This window comes from Mesoplodon mirus, assembly GCF_964341445.2.
Source record: "Mesoplodon mirus genome assembly, chromosome: 6".
Classification (NCBI taxonomy): domain Eukaryota; kingdom Metazoa; phylum Chordata; class Mammalia; order Artiodactyla; family Ziphiidae; genus Mesoplodon; species Mesoplodon mirus.
Window position 1 is genome coordinate 61,491,191 of NC_138982.1, and position 24,635 is coordinate 61,515,825.

The 24,635-nt window shown below is 37.2% G+C and overlaps 1 protein-coding gene across 1 annotated transcript in view; it reads right to left on the reverse strand.

The window, feature by feature from the left end:
* Positions 1 to 24,635, reverse strand: part of LOC309805957 (uncharacterized protein) — a gene marked incomplete at its 5' end in the record, with an annotated part of 119,926 nt that overhangs the window by 68,026 nt on the left and 27,265 nt on the right. Inside the window, 3 exons of the mRNA XM_082624324.1 lie at positions 9,998 to 10,278; positions 20,981 to 21,094; positions 22,475 to 22,549. The remainder of the gene's footprint in view (positions 1 to 9,997; positions 10,279 to 20,980; positions 21,095 to 22,474; positions 22,550 to 24,635) is intronic.

Below are 24,635 nucleotides of genomic sequence, written 5' to 3' on the forward strand. Positions count from 1 at the left end.
AGAAGATATAACAATTATAAATATTTATGCATGCAACATAGGAGCACCTCAGTACATAAGGCAAATGCTAACAGCCATTAAAGGGGAAACTGACAGTAACACAATAATAGTAGGGAGCTTTAACACCCCACTTTCACCAATGGACAGATCATCTAAAATGAAAAATAAATAAGGAAAACCAGCTTTAAATGACACATTAAACAAGATGGACTTAATTGATATTTATAGGACATTCCATCCAAACACAACAGAATACACTTTCTTCTCACGTGCTCATGGAACATTGTTCAGGATAGATCATATCTTGGGTCAAAAATCAAGCCTTGGTAAATTTAAGAAAATTGAAACCTTATCAAGTACCTTTTCTGACCATGATGTTATAAAACAAGATATCAATTACAGGGAAAAAATGTAAAAAATACAAACACATGGAGGCTAAACAATACACTACTAAATAACCAAGAGATCACAGAAGAAAACAAAGAGGGAATCAAAGAATACCTAGAAACAAATGACAATGAAAGCATGACGACCCAAAACCTATGGGATGCAGCAAAAGCAGTTCTAAGAGGGAAAATTATAGCAATACAATCCTCCCTCAAGAAATGAGAAACATCTCAAATAAACAACCTAATATTACATCTAAAGCACTTAGAGAAAGAAGAACAAAAAAAAGCAAAGATCTATAAAACTGAAAGCTGGTTCTTTGAGAAGATAAACAAAATTGATAAACCATTAGCCAGACTCATCAAGAAAAAAAGGGAAAAGACTCAAATCAATAGAATTAGAAATGAAAAAGGAGAAGTAACAACTGACACCACAGAAATACAAAGCATCATAAAAGACTACTACAAGCAACGCTATGACAATAAAATGGACAACCTGGAAGAAATAGACAAATTCTTAGAAAAGCACAACCTTCTGAGACTGAACCAGGAAGAAATAGAAAATATAACAGACCAATCACAAGCACTGAAGTTGAAACTGTGATTAAAAATCTTCCAACAGACAAAAACCGAGGACCAGATGGCTTCACAGGTGAATTCTATCAAACATTTAGAGAATAGTTAACACCTATCCTTCTCAAACTCTTCCAAAATATAGCAGAAGGAGGAACACTCCCAAACTCATTCTAAGAGGCCACCATCACCCTGATACCAAAACCAGACAAAGATGTCACAAAAGAAGAAAACTACAGGCCAATATCACTGATGAACATAGAAGCAAAAATCCTGAACAAAATCTAGCAAACAGAATCCAACAGCACATTAAAAGGATCATACACCATGATCAAGTGGGTTTTATTCTGGGAATGCAAGGATTCTTCAAAATACTCAAATCAATCAATGTGATACACCATATTAACAAATTGAAGAATGAAAACCATATGATCATCTCAACAGATGCAGAAAAAGCTTTCAACAAAATTCAACACCCATTTATGATAAAAGCCATCCAGAAAGTAGGCACAGAGGGAACTTACCTCAAAATTATAAAGGTCGTATATAACAAACCCACAGCCAACATCGTCCTCAATGGTGAAAAACTGAAACCATTTCCATGAAGATCAGGAACAAGACAAGGTTGCCCACTCTCACCACTATTATTCAACATAGTTTTGGAAGTTTTAGCCACAGAAATCAGAGAAGAAAAAGAAATAAAAGGAATCCAAATTGGAAAAGAAGTAAAACTGTCACTGTTTGCAGATGACATGATACTATACATAGAGAATCCTAAAGATGCTACCAGAATACTACTAGAGCTAATCAATGAATTTGGTAAAGTTGCAGGATACAAAATTAATGCACAGAAATCTCTGGCATCCCTATACACTAATGATGAAGAATCTGAAAGAGAAATTAAGGAAACACTCACATTTACCATTGCAACAAAAAGAATAAAATACCTAGGAATAAACATACCTAAGGAGACAAAAGACCTGTATGCAGAAAACTATAAGACACTGATGAAAGAAATTAAAGATGATACAAATAGATGGAGAGATATACCATGTTCTTGGATTGGAAGAATCCACATTGTGAAAATGACCGTACTACCCAAAGCAATCTACAGATTCAGTGCAATTCCTATCAAACTACCAATGGAATTTTTCACAGAACCAGAACAAAAATTTATCATTTTGTATGGAAACACAAAAGACCCTGAATAGCCAAAGCAATCTTGAGAAAGAAAAACAGAGCTGGAGGAATCAGGCCTCCTGACTCCAGACTAAACTACAAAGCTACAGTAATCAAGACAGTATGGTACTGGCACAAAAACAGAATTATAGATCAATGGAACAGGATAGAAAGCCCAGAGATAAACCCACACACATATGGTCACTTTATCTTTGATAAAGGAGGCAAGAATGTACAATGGAGAAAAGACAGCCTCTTCAATAAGTGGTGCTGGGAAAACGGGACAGCTACATGTAAAAGAATGAAATTAGAACACTTCCTAACACCATACAGAAAAATAAACTCAAAATGGATTAAAGACCTAAATGTTAGGCCAGACACTATAAAACTCTTAGAGGAAAACATAGGCCAAACACTCTATGACATAAATCACAGCAAGATCCTTTTATACCCACCTCCTAGAGAAATGGAAATAAAAACAAAAATAAGCAAATGGGACCTCATGAAACTTATAAGATTTTGCACAGCAAAGGAAACCATAAACAAGACAAAAAGACAGCCCTCAGAATGGGAGAAAATATTTGCAAACGAAGCAACTGACAAAGGATTAATCTTCAAAATATACAAGGAACTCATGAGGCTCAATATCAAGAAAAGAACAACCCAATCCAAAAATGGGCAGAAGACCTAAATAGACATTTCTCCACAGAAGATATACAGATTGCCGACAAATACATGAAAGGATGCTCAACATCACTAATCATTAGAGAAATGAAAATCAAAACTACAATGAGGTATCACCTCACACCAGTCAGAATGGCCATCATCAAAAAATCTACAAACCATAAATGCTGGCGAGGGTATAAAGAAAAGGGAGCCCTCTTGCACTGTTGGTGGGAATGTAAATTGATACAGCCACTATGGAGAACAGTATGGAGGTTCCTTAAAAAGTAAAAATACAACTGCCATATGATCCAGCAATCTCACCACTGGGCATATAGCCTGAGAACACCATAATTCAAAGAGTCATGTACCACAATGTTCATTGCAGCTCTATTTACAATAGCCAGGACATGGAAACAACCTAAGTGTCCATTGACAGATGAATGGATAAAGAAGATGTGGCACATATATACAATGGAATATTACTCAGCCATAAAAAGAAACGAAATTGAGTTATTTGTAGTGAGTTGGATGGACCTAGAGTCTTTCGTACTCAGTGAAGTAAGTCAGAAAGAGAAAAACAAATACCACATGCTAACACATATATATGGAATGTAAAAAAAAAAGGTTTTGAAGAACCTAGGGGCAGGACAGGAATAAAGATGCAGACATAGAGAATGGACTTGAGGACACGGGCAGGGGGAAGTGTAAGCTGGGACGAAGTGAGAGAGTGGCATGGACATATATACACTACCAAATGTAAAATAAATAGCTAGTGGGAAGCAGCTGCATAGCACAGGGAAATCAGCTCGGTGCTTTGTGACCACCTAGAGGGGTGGGATAGGGAGGGTGGGAGGGAGCTTCCAGAGGGAAGGCATATGGGGATATATGTATACGTATAGCTGATTCACTTTGTGATATAGCAGAAACTAACACACCACTGTAAAGCAATTATACTCCAATAAAGATGTTATAAAAAAACAAAATTAAAAGCATTGGAAATAGAGACCATATGGGAGAGAATTAGTGAGCTCAAAGATAGAAATATAGAAATGATTCAGGTAAAAGAGGAGAGAGAACTATGATTTTTAAAAGTGAAGAAATTCTACAAGAACTGTCCAACTCCATAACGAAAGGCAACAGAAGGATAATGGGAATCCCTGAAGGAGAAGAAAGGGAGAAGGGAGAGAGTTTAAAGAAATGACAGTTAAAAACTTCCCAAACCTCGTGAATTAACTAGGTTTACAAGTCCGTGAAGCTAAGAGATCATCTAATTTTCTAAATGCAAAAAATAACCTTCTCCAAGACATATTATATTAAAGTGGTTAAAAGTTATTGATAAAGACTTTTCAGTTTTGGGTGGGGGAAGGCAGTAACCTACAAAGGAACCCCATTAGGCCATTAGCAGATTTCTCAGCAGAGACTCTACATGCCAGGAGAGAGTGGAATGACATATCCAAATATTGAAAGATGAAAACTATCAGACAAGAATACTCTCTCCAGCAGTTATCCTTCAGATATGAAGGAGAAATAAAGGCTTTCTCAGACAGACAAAGGCTGAGTTCATCCCCACTAGACCTGTCTTACAAGAAATGTTGAAAGGAGATTTTCTACGGGAAATGAAAAGGTAAAAGTACACAAAACTATTAGTAAGTTGATAAATAGACAGAATCAGGAAGCTGCAATTCTATATCAGAATAGATTGTTAAACACATAATTATAGCATAAAAGATAAAGGGAAAGAGGCAGTAAAAATACTTTAATTTGGTAACAAATACACAATATAAAAAGGGATAATTTGAGAAAACAAAAACTTAAAGGGGGAAGAGTTAAAAGACAGAGCCCATTTGCCAAATGAAAATATGATACTATCTGCAGAAAAGGGACTATTTTATCTATGAGATATTTTATACAAACCTCATGGTAACCACAAAATAGGCATTTAGAGCACAGACACAAAACATAAAAAGAGGAAACTGAGAAAAACATCATGAGAACCACTAAAGTAAAAAGGCGGACAGAAACACAAGGAAAAAGAAACAATGGAGATAGGGAGCAACCAGAAAACAAAAGATAAAATGACAGTACTAAGTCCTCATTTATCAGTAATCACCCTAAATGTAAATGGCTTGAAGTCACCAATCAAAAGACATAGAATGGCTGTATGGATTAAAAACAAGGCCCACCTACCTATATGCTGCCTCTAGGAGACTCATCTCAGCTCTAAAGACAAACATAGGGTCAAAGTAAAGAGATAGAAGATGATACGCCAAGCAAATAGCAGCCAAAAGAAAACAAGTATATCCATACTCAGAGAAAATACATGTCAAGCCAAAACAGGTAACATGAGACAAAAATGGACATTACACAATGATAAAGGGGACAACCCATCAAGAAGGCATAACATTTATTAATACATATGCACCTAACATGAGAGCACCAAAATACATAAAGCAATTATTAATAGACCGAAAGGGAGAAATTGACAGCAACACAATAATAATAGAGGACTTTAACACCCCACTTACATCAATGAATAGATCATCCAGACAGAAAGTCAACAAGGAAGTAGCAGCCTTAAATGAAACATTATACCAGATGAACTTAATAGATTTATATAGAACATTCCATCCAAAAGGAGCAAAACACACAGACTTCTCAAGCACACATGGAACTTTCTCAAGAATAGACTATATATTGGGACACAAAACAAGTCTCAAATTTAATAAGATTGATATCATATCAGGCACCATTTCTGATCACAATAATATGAAACTACAAATCAACTACAAGAAGAAAGCTGGACATTACACAAGTACATGGAGACTAAACAACATGCTATTGAACAACTACTGGGTCAATGAAGAAACCAAAAGAGATATTAAAAAAAAATACCTGAAGACAAATAAAAATGAAAACATGATATACCAAAAATCTATGGGATACAGCAAGCAGTACTTAGAGGGAAGTTTATAACAACAGGCCAACCTCAAGAAATAAGAAAAATCTCAAATAAACAACCTAACCTTAAACTAGAGGAACTACAAAAAGAAGAACAAATGAAGCCCAGTGTCAGTAGAAGGAAGGGAAAAAAAAATCACAATGGAAATAGATGAAATAGAGACTAAAAAGACAACAGAAAACATCAATGAAACTCACAGCTGGTTCTTTAAAAAAAAATTAAAAAAATTGTCATAGCTTAAGCTAGACTTACTAAGAAAAGAAGGGACCCAGATAATAAAATAAAAAAAAGAGGAGAAATTACAAAGGATATCACAGAAATACAAAAGATTATAAGAGAATACTATGAACAGCTATATGCCCACAAATTGGACAACCTAGAAGAATGGATGAATTCTTATAATCAACCAACCTTTGATGACTGATTCATGAAGAAATAGAAAATCTGAATAGATCAATCATTAGGAGATTGAAACAGTAATCCAAACCTCACCAAAAAACAGAAGTTCAGAACCAGATGCCTTCACAGGTGAATTCTACCAAACATTCAAAGAAGATTTAATACCTTATTCTTTTCAAACTCTTCCAAAAAAATTGAAGAGGAGAGAACACTTCCTAACTCATTTTATGATTTATAACAAAATCAAATGAAGAGAACATGAAAAAAGAAAATTAAGGCCAATATCTCTGATGAATATAGATGCAAAAACCTCAACAAAATATTAGCAAACTAAATACAACAGTATATTAAAAGGATCATACACCATGGTCAAGTGGGATTTATTCCAGGGTTCAATATCCACAAATCAGTTAATGTGATACACCACATTACCAAAACAAAGAATAAAAATCTTATGATCATCTCAATAGAGGCACTGATGCATTTATGATAAAAACTCTCAATAAAGTGGGTACAGAAGAAATATATCTCAACCTAATAAAGGCCATATATGACAAACCCACAGCTAACATCACACTCAAATGAAAAACTGAAAGCTATTTCTCCAAGATCAGAAACAAGATAAGGATGCCCACTCTCACCACTTTTACTCAACATAGTACTGGAAGTCCTAGCCACAGAAATTAATCAAGAAAAAGAAATAAAATGCATCTAAATTGGAAAGGAAGAAGCAAAACTCACTATCAGCAGATGACATGATTTTACATATAGAAAAAAACCTAAAGACCACACCAATAAACTATTAAAAATAATAAACTAATACAGTAAAGTTGCAGGGTACAAAGTCAATCTGCAAAAATCTGTTGCATTTCTATACAATAACAATGAACTAGCTGAAAGATAAATAAAGAAAACAATCCCATTTACAGTCACAGCAAAAATAATAAAATACCAAGAATAAATTTAGCCAAGGAGGTGAAAAAACTGTACACCAAAAATTATAACACACTGTTGAAAGGAACTGAAGAAGACACAAATAAATGGAAAGATTTTCTGTGCTCATGGATTGGAATAATTAACACTGTTAAAATGTCCATATTACCTGAAGCAATCTACAGATTCAATGCAATCCCTATTAAAATCCCAACAACATTTTTCACAGAAGTAGAACAAAAAATCCTAAAATTTGTATGGAATGATAAAAGACCCCGAATAGCCAAAGCAATCTTTAAAATAAAGAACAAAGCTGAAAGTACACTTCCTGTTTTCAAATTATACTATGAAGCTATAGTAATAAAAACAGCATGGTATTGGAAGAAAAACAGACACACAGATCAGTGGAACAGCACTGAAAGCCCAGAAATGAACCACACATATATGGATAATTAATTTATGACAAAGGAGCAAAGAACATACAAGGAGAAAGGACAGTCTCTTCCATAAATGGTGTTGGGAAAACTACACAGCCACATGCACAAGAACAAAACTAGACCACAATCTTATACAATACACAAAAATTAACTCAACATGGATTAAAGACTTCAATGTAAGACCTGAAACCACAAAACTCCTAGAGGAAAGCATAGGCAGTATACTCTGACATTGGTCTTAGCAATGTCTTTCTAGATAGGTCTCCTCAGGCAAGGAAAACAAAAGCAAAAATAAACAAATGGGACTACATTAAAATAAAAAGCTTCTGCAGGAAAAAGGAAGCCATCAACAAAACAAAAAGACAACTTGCTGAATGGAAGATTTTTGCAAATCATATATCTGATAAGGTGGTGATATCCAAAATATATAAAGAACTCAAACAACCCAACTAAAAAATGTGCAGAGGATCTGATTAGACATTTTTCCAAAGAAGACATACAGATGGCCAAGAGGCACATGGAAAGATGTTAATCATCACTAATTATTAGGGAAATGATAATCAAAACCACCATGAGATATTTCTTCACACACGTTAGAATGGCTATTATCAAAAAGTCAAGAAATAACAAGTGTTGGCAAGGATGTGGAGAGAAGGGTGCCCTCATACACTGTTGATGGGAATGTAAATTGGTTCAGCCACTATGGAAAACAGTATGGAGATTCCTCAAAAATTAATAATACAACTACCATATGACCCAGCTAGTTCACTTTTGGGTATTTATTCAAAGAGTATGAAAACACTAACTTGAAAAGATATGTGCACCCCTATGTTCATTGAAGCATTGTTTACAATAGCCAAGATATGGAAACAAGCTAAGTGCCCATCAACAGTTGAATGGATATAGATAGATAGGTGTTATATATACATATACACACACACACAATGCTACTTAGCCATAATAAAGATAAAATCTTGCCTTTTGCAGCAACAGGGATGGACCTTGAGGGTACTATGCTAAAGTCAGATGGAGAAAGACAAATGCGGTATGATTTCATTCATATGAGGAATATAAAAATAAATAAATAAATGAACAAACAAAATAAAACCAAATACATAGATACAGAGAGAATATAGTGGTTACTAGAGGGGAAGGGGAATGGTGGGGGAGGGTGAAATGGGTAAAGGGGGTCAACTATATTGTGATAGATGGAAACAAAGCTTTTGGTGGTGAGCACACTATAGTGTATACAGAAGTCTAAATATCATATTGTACATATGAAACATATAACGTTTAAACCAATGTTACCTCAATTTAAAAAACTGTAAAAGAAAATCTTTTGATATTCTATTTATTTGGGGGAGAAAATTATGACATCTTATACTGTGGGTAGGGCTGCACACTAGTTATAGAGATTGAGTGGGTCTGTTCTCAGGCAGCTCTAATGCTAACTTCTCTGAGAGTGGGCTGGCTCTGGCCCCAACACGTGGTGATTTACAGAAAAAGCACTCCATGCTCATGGCGGGTCACATGAATACAGCATGTACCATCAGACTTAGTTCAAGATCCAAGAGGTAACAAGTTGTGATTCATGACAAGAGTGGGTCTGAAGTCCAGGGCCGAAAGCTGGGTCAGGAACCAGATGAAATGGTCAGAAGATCCAGAGAGTAAAGAGGGAAACCAAGCACAAAAGAACTATAATAGCCTTGTGTGGACACTAGAGTCATCTGCAGAACATAAACAAACAAAGAAACAAATGTCCAGATCTCCTTCCAGACTAACTAACTCAGTAACTCTGGAGGTGGAGCCATGAATAGGCATTCTGAAAGTTCTCCAGGTAATTCTATGTGAAGCCAAGTTTGAGATTCACTCCTCTAAATATCTCCTTTCTCTGAATAACTTGTGGCCCTGAATGATGATGTTCATTGGCCTAGTTGCAAATGAAAAGGCTCAAATTCTAGTGCCTTTGGTTAATACCTATTAATCTTTCAAGACTCAGCTCCAATACTATGTCTGTAATAATGTCTTTCCTGATCCCCATCACAACGTCTTTGTTCCTCTGTGCTCTATTATACACAGTATATATATGTGGTTGTATCATAGCACTTATAAATCTCATGCACTTTATTTGTCTCTTCAATTTGGCTCCCAGAGGATATGATTTATGTGTCTTTGTATCCCCAGCCCATTTGGCATATAGTCTGGCACATGACAGACCCTCAAAAAATGTTTATTGAATTCTTAAGAATTTATTTATTCTTAAATACATATTTAACCGCCATGTAACTCATTTTCAACAATTATAAAAGAAAGAGATTGAACTGCATTGTCTCTAAATCTTAATCCCTTTGAGATCTAAAAATCCTGATTGTTTTCCTCCCTATATCACACAAAAAGTATATATATGATCCCAGAAATAATGCTTGAGGCTTCTGTTTCCCAAATTTTAAATGTATGCTACTTACCTGGGGATCTTCTTAAAATGCAAATTAAAATTTGGTAGGTCTGGGGTGAGGTTGAGAAGCTGTATTTTTCATAAGCTCCCAGGTGATGTCGGGGCATCTGGTGAGTAGCACAATTTTAGGAGATAGAGACTGATCGTAGCCCTTACTGGTGTGTTCACATCATACATTAGAAGGCAGATAAGGTTCTCCTCAGCACCAGACTCCCTGGGTTCAGATCCTGGCCCCGACACTTCTGTGAGACAAGGAGTCATCTTAGCATATTTGCACCTCAACTTCCTCATCTGTAACACAGGGACAATGATAGAGTTTTTGTGAAAATAATGAGATGATTCATGCAATCCTTATAATGGTGCTTCATGCATAGTAAACACAACACATGTGAACTCTACACTTTCACTCCTTTTCAGTCTGCTTGTTTCAGCAGTGATCAGTTCTATAGGCTCAGGAGCCCTGATATTTTTTAATCTTGAAAACAGTAGAGAGAAAATATTTTCCCTTCCTTACATTGAGAAAGTAAATACATCCACACACCCAGAAAGGATCAGAAGAGAGAAGAAAATTTAACTTGTCATTCTCCAGTAACATCATTCTCTGCCTTTTTACTCCATCGCTGCCCGGTTGCAGCATTGAAAACCTTGTGACATTTTGCCATTTCAGAAAAGATAAAATGCAGGGATTAAGATCCATGATAAAAAGAAATTTTGGCCAGATATATGAACTGACAGTCAGTACAGCATAAATATCAGCACACGCACACACACACACACACTTTTTTTTTGCGGTATGCGGGCCTCTCACTGTTGTGGCCTCTCCCATTGCGGAGTGCAGGCTCCGGACGCGCAGGCCCAGTGGCCATGGCTCACGGGCCCAGCCGCTCCGCGGCATGTGGGATCTTCCCGGACCGGGGCACGAACCCGCGTCCCCTGCATCGGCAGGTGGACTCTCAACCACTGTGCCACCAGGGAAGCCCACAAAGACAATTTTAATAGCAAGAGGCAAGGCTCATTTCCTGACACTAAGATATAATTTAATAGCAAGCATAGGGCTCAGTTTCAGAGATGGAGGAAAGAAGAATCAGAGAGAGAAAAGTAAAGAACAACAAAAACAGAAAATCTGACATTATTAGTAGCCCTCTGTCACCTTAAAAGGGAGAAAGAGAAAAGGAAGAAAGAGGTTCAGAAGAATCATTATTGAGTCCTTACTATGTGCCAAGTGCTTCAGTATATGAGTTTTAAAAAACCAGTAACACTCTCCGTGGAAGATGTTAGGAACCTCATTTTAGAGATGAGGGACTTGGTGTAGGAGGGTTACACCTGCCAGACCTAGATTTGGCAGAGCTGAGATTTGAAACTGCTGCTAGTGGATACTCTACGACTCTAGTGAGTCCCATCTCCTGAAACAAACTTTGAAAGAATCTCCAGATCTGGGCTTTCTCAAGTTTAAATCAAGTTTAAGGTCACATAATAAATCACAAGCTAGGACAAAATGAAGTAGGAATGAACACATAAAACAGCTGAAGTTATGCCAAAGATACATTCCACCTTTTAATAGCTTTCACCAAGAGTAAGTCCTGGGACCCAAACAAGTTAGTCAGACTTGTTACCAGTCGGGTCAGCTTGGTTTACATTTCCCCTGGGTTCCAGCCAGGTGCAGAATGGTATGCACTGTCCCTTCTTTTGCTTTAAGGTATATTTGGAGAAGAATGTCTGCCCTGCTGAGTGGTCCAAAGTGCAAGACTCACCAGTAACTTGTATTCTACCCCTGGCTTCTTCTTGTATTGAAACAGAGGCTGTTTGGTTGCCGGCACTGCTTTGATTAGTGTAAATTCCATGGGGCCTCTGAGCCCTTGTTAAGTGAAGAGGTTAACCCAGTGGGGAAAATGAATTCAGGGGCTTGAAAGGTGGCTGATTTACACCTAGAGTTTAGTTAACCTAAAGTTCAGCCTATTTACTTATTTCTAAGCAAAACAGAATAGAGAGCCTGCCCTATTGGTTTGATCTCTATCTTACTATGAGTTAAGATCCTTTTTATATCCTGATTTATATACATTCACTGATTATATTACCTGCTTTTAATGCTGAACCTAACATGTTCCTTTTGGTTTTCACTACATTGAAAAAAAAAACTTAGCCCTAGTTAAGACTTTCAGAGAGTCTACTTTTCATGCTTAGAAAAGTCCAATTATTTCTTATTCAATTATAAGCTCCTGGATTAGAAGAAAGTCACTAATAGTGATACTGTTAAGGGGATCTAATAACTTGAACAATATTTCATCTTTTGGGGTTCTCCTAAATAGAAAACTATTCAAATCTTTTCACTTTCACTTTGTTTCCCACAGAATATATGAATAAAAGGAAAGTAAGTTAGTCATATTCTATAATAATTAGTATGTCAGGAATTTCAACAGGCTGTAAAGAAGTACTTGAAATGGAAAATGACTGCAAATTCCAGGGTTTCTTTTTTTTTTTTTATTCTTTTCTTTGCGGTACGTGGGCCTCTCACCGCTGTGGCCTCTCCCGTCATAGAGCACAGCCTGCGGACGCGCAGGCCCAGCGGCCACGGTTCACGGGCCCAGCCACTCCGCGGCACGCAGGATCACCCCGGACTGGGGCATGAACCCGTATCCCCTGCATCGGCAGGCAGACTCTCAACCACTGCGCCACCAGGGAAGCCGCAGGGTTTCTTTTTTTAACATATCCTAGGAATAAGGTATTCTAATATATAGAGGATTATTGTCTATATTATATAGAGAGTAAATATTGTCAAAGAATTACAATTTGCTAGACACTGAAGTGCCTTGGAAAATATAAATAATTTAATCTCTCTTTGATAAGTCAGAGGGTATTTAAAAACCTTACACATTTTTGGGGTCACAATAATAAATACCAATGATCACATTCTAACCTATTACTGCCAAAACACAAATGTCATTATTAAGAGAAATGCCAGGTTAATAGTGGCCAATAAACCATGTTGTACTGTAACACACAATATTTTGGAAGATGTGTCCACTCTTTGTATTTTCATTTAAACTGTATTATTAAGAAATAACTATTTTAGTGGTCATGAACCTCCACACTTTAGAACTAATCAAATGCAATTGCATATGATTTCTTGCCCCCTGCATGTTGTCATTACAAAAGGGGGATTTGGGGACTTTCCTGGCGGTACAGTGTTTAAGATTCCATGCTTCCACTTCAGGGGGCATGGTTCGATCCCTGGTCAGAGATCTAAGATCCCACATGCCGTGTAGTGCAGCCAAAATAAAAACGGCGGGGTAGCGGGAGGATTTGGCATGACAAATATATTCCTTATTCCTTAATAAAACCCATGTGACATGAAGAGCCAAACCAGTTAAGAGCCACGTTTCAAATACACAAATGCAAATCTAAGAGATTCAACAATTTCTCATAAATCAATTCTCAACCTAAGAAGAGGAAACTTCCCATTCAACTTATAATTTGTAAGGAATCAACCAATTTTTCTATAGAAACTGGAAACAAACAGGTATACTTTTTAAATTATTTTAAGTCATTATGACTCCTGAGAGAAATGTGCTTTTGCAATATTACAAAAGGAACCTCAACTTTCTCATTTGGAGGATTTGGAGGATTTATCTGGTAACTAATATTGATATATTGACTATAAAGTGCAGCTATTTTGTAAATGGACTGCATTAATGCAATCGGTAGCATTCATTGAATGCATTAAACATCCACCAAACTTTAAAACAGAAATATTGACTGGGACATGCTCATCCATTATTCTCACAATAAAAGCAGACATAGTCTTAACATTTCAGTCATAGGGAGATTTCTAAAATGTTAAATGCCTTTGTAATAAAAAATAATTGGGTGGGAAGCTGTTTTGAGGGTGGAGAATAATAAAAACATTCTGCACATCAAATGGATCAAAGGGAAAAACTCTTGGAAAACCACAGCCTCTGAATTATGGAACAATGATAACAAAAATCAGAATTGCTACATAATCATGGAAGAACTTCATGAAACCAGTTTTCTGGGAAGTAGTTCTAAAACTCTGCTCTCAGCAAGGTCTTCACAATTTATACAAATGTGTACTGGTTATGGTTCCATCATCCCCATTGTCATCTACACCACTTATTTCTATCTTAGCTTCCTGAAGCCAATCTTCAAAATATATATATTTAAAAGTATGTTTATAATTTCAAACATCATCTTCTAAGAATATAATAATGTTTATATAACCAACTTAAAAAGGTGTTAACCAAAAGTTAAAAATAAAGTTATTAGTTAAAAAAAGTTATTAGTTAACCAAAAGTTAAAAATAAAGCATATTAATATTACAATTTTCCCCCATTCTTAGTTTTATTTTTGAATAAGCAATTCATTCACATAGTATAAGATTTAGAAGTTAATAATATTTTACAAACTTCTATATATTGTTGAGAGACATGACTATGCCCCAAGCAAGTCCTAAAAATAGTCAACTTCCACTAATATCATGTCTTGCTTTCCTTCCACATCCTGTTATAATATTTCAGCCCTCTAGTTTTAATTCTGCATCTGTATCTTCAGTATTTTGAGGCACTGCTTTAGCCAATATGCAGAATTTCATTATGACATGCTTTATAAACTGTGTAGCATTTAAATTTATATTTACAGACTTTACGCCATCTCTAGGAACTAAAATGACTATCAAAATAAATTGCTTCTCCATCTCATTTGTGGCTAGAGGCCAACAGAATGGATAGTACAGCTCTACCACATTTGCTGTTTTGTTTGGTATTTGGCGTATGATGGCTTGAAAAGTTAATTACTTTTCATGAGTAGATGACTAGACTCTAGATTGTCAGCTCCTATGTTATGGGAATACTTGCATAGGAGAACAAGTATTCAGTACTGGGGCACAAACAGTTTGATAGAAAAAAGCATCATGTACAGAGGTTATTATAATACATTGTTATTAGGGTTAAAATAGAAATGCAAGCCCAATGCTGGGTCAGCTCCACAGTGCTCTATTCCTTTCATATATCTCAGACCTGCTTCTATTACATTGCACCCAAGGAAGAAGGTAAGATACTACCCAAATAATTGAGAAATTATTAATAATTATAAATATGCTAAGTAAAGTAGAAGTGTATTTGGGAGTTCATAACTGAGAAAAACTCACCTAGTATGCCAGTGAAATTTAAAACAAGACCTGAAGGGAATGTAGGACAAAAGGAAATAGGGGAGAGAGGAATGTTCTAGGCAAAAAAAACCAGCCTGTGCAAAGGCCCTCAGGCAGGAAGAAAGGGCCCTGAGAAGCTACTTAGGAGCCTAAGGCCTAGCATGTCCTCAGCACAATACACAGGGCTTCATTTACAACCTAAAGAAGTGAAACGCAGTGAAAACGTACCGTGTGCCTATCAGGGAATTTGGCCACAGAGTCTGAGGCTGAGGTTTGACTAAACCTCTGGGTCTGGTCTTAATGAGTTTCGGTGGCGGTGGGGGGTTATACTCTCTTCAATCCCATAATCTTTGGGAGATGTGACAGAGCTAAAATCTTCTGCATTCTTTCCCTAAAAACAGGGTTTTATGAGCGGACATCTGAGGGAGAGTGAGGTCAGTCCCACTTGCTTCATGTTTGAGAAGTCAGAGGTGTTAGAACATCATGTTTAATGATGCAATCATTGATGAGCAATTCCTTGATTAACTGCCTTGATATTAAGATTAAAACAAACTGAAGGAGAGCTACCTTCTAAATAGGAACAGGAAGCCTAAGAATAGAATGAAAGACAAATAAAGCAGCTATATCAAAGTCCTAAGTTGTCCAAACTTCCAATTAATTAAATGTGATAGAAAAAGTCATGGCAATGCTGCTACAGTTATTTATTTTTAATTTGTGTCTCCTACACTCCCAAAATCAATGGAAAAATCTCTAACGGCTGCACTGGTGTGATTACAGCAGAAAGAAGTTTCTATTTTTGAGTTCCTGCTTCCTATTATTCAGACATGCTTTGGAATTTTTCTCCACAATTTCAATCTTGGTTGCTGCCCTGTTACTTAGCCAACGTTGGATGATTTTAATTGAGTATGGCTGTATCTAAGAGGGAAAGGGCACCAACTTTGAAAAGCAAACATCATACCAGCATGGCTCAAGATTGTTAGCTGTTCTGCTGGCTGATATAAAATTTCTACAGATGTTGGAAACTGAATCATTATGGAATCAAAGTCCCCATTAAAATGCTCTATTTATCATGCTGAATCAATAGGATGCAACAAGTTAATACTGGTTTCCCAATGCAATGAATCATGAAATATTTTGAGGTTATATATTTAATTTCTTGTTCAGTTGAATTGTGAGTTTATCCAATGACGGCATAAGCACTCAATTAGCCTACTATTCTGCGTCCAGAATTCCTGGGACACTCTCCAACACATTTTTCTCTCCCATCAAAATAGTTTATTACTAGCAGTTACATAACCTAACAGCTTAAGTGATTATTGAAACAAATTTCTTCTTTATGGAATTTAAAATATAAAAATATTTAAATTAAAAAAACTTTTTCTTTTCTATAAATAGGTCAGCACCAGTCACAACTCCAGGACTGTTAACAATAACAACAGTGACAAACAAATCTATATTGCACGGGATTCAAGACCTTGCTACTGAAAAGCCCTTCTCTCATTCTTCTTTGCCAATGGGATCCCATTTTGGGGGGCTGGCCAATGAGCCTAAAAGGACACCTACTTAAAACTCCCTTGCACCTGGGGGAGACTGTGTGACCAGATGCTGGACAATAAAATATAGGCTGGACAGTAAAATATAGGTTGAAATTCTTGGTGCAGTTTCTAGGAAAGCTACTGTTTTCTTAAATGTTAAAAGAACAAAAAGGGAAAGAGAGGGGTGGGGGAGGAAGGAGGGAGATGGAGGAAGAGCAAGAAGGAAGGAAGGAAGGAAGGGAGGGAGGGAGGGAGGGAGGAAGGAAAGAAGGAAGGAAGGGAGGGAGGGAGGGAGGAAGGAAAGAAGGAAGGAAGGGAGGAAGGGAGGGAGGGAGGAAGGAGGGAGGGAAGGAGAGAAGGAAGGAAGGAAGGAGAGAGAGAAGGAAAACAGACTTTTCCTTCCTGCCTGGCGCCCAGAAGTGGAGGCTGGCTATGAAGCAGCCATCCTGCAACACTGAGAGGAAACCTCCTATTACAGAAGACTGAAACAAGATGATCTGTGTCTTTGATGATTCCTTTTGAGCAGCTGTACATCACTTCTGGACTGCCTCCTCCCAAATTTCTTATTATCTGAGAAAAAGTAACCCCTTTATGGTCAGGGAAGAGTGGCCAGGATTTGTGACATAGCTAAAAGAAATCCTCACTGGTAAAATACCACTCTATGTGTCCAGTGTGGTTGGGTTACACAAGTCCAGTAAGCATCATCTATTTGTATCCTACACCAGGGGTCCCCAAGCCCCAGGCCACAGACCGGTGCCGGTCCTGTTAGGAACCAGGCCGCACAGCAGGAGGTGAGCGGCGGGTGAGCGAGCGAAGCTTCACCTGTATTTACAGCTGCTCCCCATCACTCGCATTACCGCCTGAGCTCAGCCTCCTGTCAGATCAGTGCAGCATCACATTCTCACAGGAGCGCGAACCCTACTGTGAACTGAGCATGCGAGGGATCTAGGTTGCGCGCTCCTTATGAGAATCTAGTGCCTGATGATCTGAGGTGGAGCTGAGGCGGTGATGCTAGTGCTGGGGAGTGGCTGCAAATACAGATTATCATTAGCACAGAGGTGTGACTGCACAGAGACAATAATAAATCAATTGCTTGCAGACTCATATCAAAACCCTATCAGTGAGTGGCAAGTGAAAACAAGCTCAGGGCTCCCACTGACTCTGCATTATGGTGAGTTGTACAGTTATTTCATTATATATTACAATGTAATAATAATAGAAATAAAGTGCACAATGAATGTAATGTGCTTGAATCATCCAGAAACCATCCCCCTCACCCCCCAGGTCCGTGGAAAAATTGTCTTCCACGAAACCAGTCCCTGGTGCCAAAAACGTTGGGGACCGCTGTCCTGTACAACCACATGGTCCTATAGCTGTCAGATGCTAAGCATGTTCTGAGGATTCAAAAATTAGTGAAATATGGATTCTGCCTTTCAGAAGCTTACAACCTACTGAGACAAATTTGTAAACAGATAGTTACAAAATAATGTTACCTGTGAAGTCAGGGTCTCATAAAGGGTGTTCCCTGGGACAGCACTCAAGTTAAAAAATGGTCTGTCATTATATCAGTTTGGGAAATGTACTACATCTTCCCAATGTACTCTGGCATATTAAAGGCTCCGAGGAGTACTGTAAATAGCCTGTAAGGCCATTTAACTTTCTTTGACCTACCGTTTCTTAAAATTATTTAATGATAAGACCCTTTTCCCCCCCTAAGCAGTACCTCCTATTATCCCACAGACTAGTTTAAAAAACACACTTGAGGAAATGTTGTATTAAGTGATTTAATAAAGTTATAACCTTAGTCCTATAGCAAGTGTTACTTGTGGAAATAATTCAACCATATTTAAATTATTCACATATTGGTCCTTTTTTAAAAAATCATCTGTTGTGGTTTGAATTTTGTTCTCCCGAAAGACATGCTGACGTCCTAGCCCCTGGTACCTGTGTATGTGATCTAACTTGGAAATAGGGTCTTTGGAGATGTAATTAAGATACAAGTTAAGATGAGGTGATACTGGATTAGAGTGGGCTCTAAATCCAACCACTGGTGTCCTTATAAGAAGAACAAAGGATACCAGACGCATAGAATAGAAAGCCGTGTAAAGACAAAGGCAGAAATTGGAGAGATACAGCTGCAAACCAAGGAACGCCAAGGACTGCTGTCAACCACCAGAAGAAGCGAGGAGAGCCCTAGAACAGATCCTCCCTCTGAGCTCCCAAGAAAGACCCAAGCCGTCTGACACCTTGATTCGTACTTATGGCCCCCAGAACTGTGAGGAAATAAATTTCTATTGTTTTAAGCCACCTAGTTTGTGCTACTTTGTTTCCTCAGCTCCAGGAAACTAACATACAATCATACTTCCTATTTGGCTTCTATCAATTCTATTTGTTTGATAAATTTGTCTTTGTATTTTCTCTGCAGTCTAGCGGCTGGATTGGGAAAAAGAAAGGGCTTGAAGTCCAAAAGAGTTTGAGCCCTGGCTCAACCTATTTTGAACTCTGAATTTAGGCAAGTTACTCAGATGTTCCGATTCTCAGTTTTCTCAACTATGAAATAGGGATAGAAACTTTCATTCATTCATCAAGTCATCCATTCCTTTGGCAAGTACTGATTCAACAGATACTGTCTGCCAAGCACTGTGCAAGGCACACAGATAGATATTAAATAGGCAATTACTAAATTCTGAAAAGGTAAATCAGATGCTAAGGGAGGGCACAATTTGACCACATAAGCTAACCTTGAGGTGGTTATGAGGATTCGATGATAAGTATGTGAATGTGCTTTATAATCTGTACTTTAAATATAAACAAAGGTATTATTATAAGTATATAATAATATAAGTAGGATCAGATGGATTAAAGAGAATGGGTGTTGTCTCTGTTCCCTCTGGTCAAACTGGTAAATATTAAATAAAAAAAATTTGTTGGTGGGATTTCAGAGGACTGGCAGGAGAAACTCTTGGAGATCTAAGAGGGAATCAAAGTATATGAGAGATTTGTGAATTTATTCATCACTCATTCAACAAAACAGACCTGGTCATGCTCCTCATGGAGTTTAGCCAAAGCCCACCAATCATGGATTGCAATTAAGTGAGATGGTTGATAATTGATCCTTTTTTCTTCCAAAAGGAGATAAAATGGATGTTCATGTTGACTCATTAAGTGGTATACATATAGGAAATAATATCAGTATATCAATAACAGGAAGGTAAAGTAGCTATTGGTGTTACATTGGGAAAACGAGTAATAGAACAGAACAGAATAAACTGTCTTATATCAAACATCTCTGAAGTCAGGCAGCTAAATATTTGAAAGTTCAAACCACTGGTACCTGCATGATGATGGTGCAAAAATCTCCTCAGTAAATATGTCAAGGGTCGTCATCTGATTTCTTTTGGAATCAGCCAGCCACTGGAAAGACTTCTCCCTTGGCATCCAGAACACATGACTCTCCCACTCTCATAAAGTAAGTAGCCAAGAGTTTTCCATGCAAGCACAAGTACTGTCCTATTAAAACTTTATGAAGTGACATACAGTCATCTTTCAGAAACCAGTCATGTAGCTACTCTATATGAAAATTCCCAACACAAAGGTTCATCCTCTAAATAAAGATGATACCGGAGTACAGAAAGAGTCACAGAGCCGGGGCTCTGGATACATACACTGACCACCTCAATCTACTGGCCCAACTCTCGGACTTTCCAGCTCTAGGGTCAATAACTTATCTTTCACTTTTTCCCCCCAAAGTTAAGAAAAGAACACAAGAACAAATACTAAAACAATGATAATATGTGTTGGTGTAAATAAATACACAAAAGTTTATATTCCTACCTATTTCAAAAAAGGCTTTGTAGCTGTTTTTTTTTAATACTTTTGATAATAAAATACTTAATTCTGCTATTACAGGACTTATATTAAGTCCTATATTATAGGTTTTATTAAGAATATTAAGTTTTTAATATCACATATAAAAGTTTTAATATTACAACTAACATTTTTTCATGTTAATTCATGGTATAAATTTCATTTTAAAAAACTCATATTGGATTTCTTTCGTCTCTTCAAGATTCAAAGAAGAGTAACCATAGCTCCAAGCCTTGCCAGCAATAATTCAAAATAAGCTACCTAATCAGCAAGAAGAGATTTGTTTCATGGACTCTGAGGGAATTCTAGTTAATGAGGCTCATACGCCTAACGGGCATCAAAAAACTGTGAGGAAAATACAGCAGCATGAATAGCATTTTAGTTATAATTATATCTACCTTAAAATATCTCAATTATATTTATTACTTACCCTAAGATCATCCATACTTCTGAAGCTTTTCTGCTATCATATATTCTGGCCTCTAGATCCTTTTCTTTAACACTTCCATGGCATTTCTCATAGGGTTGACTGGTCCAGCTGAAACTGAAGTGGGCAAATGTGGTTTGAATATGGGAAAGATATGATTGAACAACAAGAGACAATTTGAGAGCCTGAACATTCTACTCAGAGATGGCAAGTGTGTGTAAGAGAATATGGACATTTAGAGAAATCACAAGGAATCACAACAGGATCTAGAAGGATCTAGAGACATATGTATATACACATACACACACATATACATTCAGCTAAGAGGCAAAATATGATATCTAATTACTGTTTCAAACCTCTAACTTCAGTTATAAAATGTTAGGGTTGAAAAGGTATAAGAGGTGATCTATATACCTCATTTTTCTCATTTTACAGTCGTCTTAGTCATTTCAGGCTGCTATAACAAACTACCATAAACTGGTCGCTTAAACAACAAACATTTCTCATAGTCCTGGAGACTGGGAAGTCCAAGATCAAGGCACCTACAGATCCAGTTCTGGTGAGAGCCCACGTCTCATTTCCAAAAGGCTGCCTTCTCACTATGTCCTTGCAGGGCAGAGAGAGATGACTCTGTTGTCTCTTCCTCTTCTTATAAGGGCACCAACACTATCAGATTAGGACCTCAACCTGATGACCTTAATGAGCCTCCTCATAGTCCCTATCTCCAAATACAGTCACGAGGGGGGTTATGGGCGCAACTTATGAATTTGAGGGGATACACACATTCAGTCCATAACAACGGGTGTGTAACCAAGAGCAGGAAAGGTGAAATTGCTTGTTCAAGGTCACAGAGTATGCAGTTGGTTGGAGGTGGGCAAGCCAAAACCTGAATAGCCCATGGTTAGGACAGGAGCCTAGACCTCACTGAGCTTGGAGAAGAGGGACTGACCTGGAAAGATTATGCTCCTGAAGAAAACCCTCCCCTTCTCTTTCCTTTTCTCCCTTCCATGGTCTAGGTGCTCCTCTAAAACTACATCACCAGCCACTTAGTTTCACTCCACATTGTACTTACTGACAGTGCAAGGGTTCATATTTGTTGTTGTGGGTTTTTTTTACTGGAAACTAGCACATCAACTAACAGTAAATCTCAGCAATTCTTTACTCATCTGTGTATGTCCAACAATTATGAAGACATGCTCTTTTATTTATTTGATTGTGTGATGAGAATCTAGAGGTTTTTCATTTGCTATTTTTTCCTCCTGTGCATTAAAATTGTGCACTCTTCAAGGGGAAATGTAACTGAGAATGTATATGAACAAACTAAAGTTTGATTTAAACACTACCATTAGTTTTCTTCTATCGACTACCCATAGCTGTTTTTTTTTTTTTAAAGTAAGTAATTTTTGAACTCAGTATCATCAATATAATAAAATAAAGGCACAGGGCTGGCGTGTTTTGTGGCCCTTCAGCCTGAAAGGTGTCTTGTCTTCTTACTTTTTCTCCTGAGGCTCAGTCTTTGAAGAGAACAAAGTAGTTCTGGAGTTTCTCTTCCTTCCCCAGAGTCATTATCTGAAGAGCAAAGAAAATAAAGCAGAATGTTGCTTCACCAAGGCACTCCTCAATCTTTCATGCTTGTTTCATCTTGTGATAGTGGTGGCATTGTTCCAGGCTATGGGGAAAATAGGCTCTTACATGAAGTGCTTAAGCAAAGAGTAATTTATTTATACTAACACAGATGAGTACATAGGCGCTAAAAGAAATAAACAAAAGGAAGAAGCCCTTTAGGCATGCTTGCAACAATAAAAGCACTATTCCCTCAAGGGCCACCCTAAGAAACAGCATTTTCTCTCAGGCCCTTGTCTCTAAAATTTCACACATTCTACTGCTTTTTCTCAGTGCCCCAGTTTATTCCTAGGTGGACTAGCCAGTCTCTGGTCAGTCACAACAGAAGATTAGAATTAGAAGTATGTAAAATAGGTTATTTCCTGCCTCACCTCAAAATGACATAATTGCTCCCTGAAGATTATCAAATTTAAAACTGGTTTAGTTTTTCACCTTGCAATACAAATTCAATATAGAAATGCCTATCTGGTGATTTGTATCTCATCAATCACCAAGGAGAGAAAATTAGCCCAGCTATTTTTTTCTCAGATATCGGACAACTATAATTTCCACACAAAATTTTCTATTTCAACACATTTTAAGTGGAAATCTTTCTAAAATGCATCAGAAGTTTTCACAACTCTACCAATAGGGTAAAAACAACGTAATTTAAATTGTTACTAATCTCAGGATTATCCAAGTGGGTCCTAGTCTTCCAGATTAAGAAACTGCTTTGTCAAAGAGCAACATGGCCTCTCCTAAGTGAACTGCAGCAAGCCAAGCAGCTGCTAGGTAGAAAGGACTCCTATGAGTCTAGGCCAGTGGAACCTTCAAGTGACATGACTATTCTCAGAAGTTCTGGGAAAGAGTCCTATTTAACTCCTCCAGAGCAAAGACTTGGCATGAGACCACAGCCACCCCAGAGTTACAGATGGGGCTGTCTCGTGATTCTGTGGGAAATTTGCTTCTTTACTTGGCACGTGCTGTACAGCATGTCATTTTCTGCCCACAGTTTGGTGAAAAGAGAACTTCTCTAAGCTCCTCTTTAAGCATGTACATGCAATGCAAAAGCTAGGCTTCTGAGTGCCAAGTATAACTGGATAAAGGACAAAGGAATAAGATCATCTATTCTCTAAAAATACCTTGCGTAATACAACCCAAAGAATGCACTCTACCTTCAAGCCTATGGTTAGTTCAAATAAATGTAATCATCACTACCCTTGAATTAAATGGATAATAAAAGGTTATAAACATGTTGTAAAATAATTCAAACTCAGTCATAGCAATGATTTTTCTATGTTTTGGGCAAAGGGTTAATCTCTGAAGAATATCAATAGCCAAATTGGTATTCTTGGTACAAATACCAATGGTTAAAATATCTATAAGAAAGATACTAATTCAAACCCCTTCACCTACTTGGATATAGTTTGCTAGAAATAAGTTTTGTTGACAGATGTTGATAGAGATACTTAAGAAAACATTATGACCAAAAAGAGATGTATAAATGTTATAGTTCAAGTATAATTCATACACTTCCTTCCCCAAGTTTCTTCATTATACACTAGCTTCAATTTTTTTTAATAGTAGGTGTATTTTACAATACTTTGATCCTCTTCAATATTCTGGCATGACTCCCATTTTCCTAATGAAGCCCATATTCTAGCATTCTTAAGTTTATATATTACAAATGTAAGAGTCAGGTCTCTCAGTTGCAAAATAACAGAAACCCTCCCAATTCAAAGTGGCTTAGTTTCTAAACAGGGAATTTATTGACTCATATAAACGGCCAATCCAGGGATGCAGCAGACCTCAAATATAAAAGGATTTATGGGCTCAAAGAATTTCATTACAATTCTCTCTCTCCATCTCTCTACTCTTTCTATATTTCTTTGTCTTCATTATTTAAGGAGATATTTTCCCCTTGGCAGTCAAGAAAGGTACCAGCAGCCTCAGGTCACAAACTCCAGGAAAGAAAACCATTGGCTCTTCTTGGGTTTCATAAAGTCATACCAGATACAGAAATAAAAGCATAGTTTCCTAATGGAACTCAAAG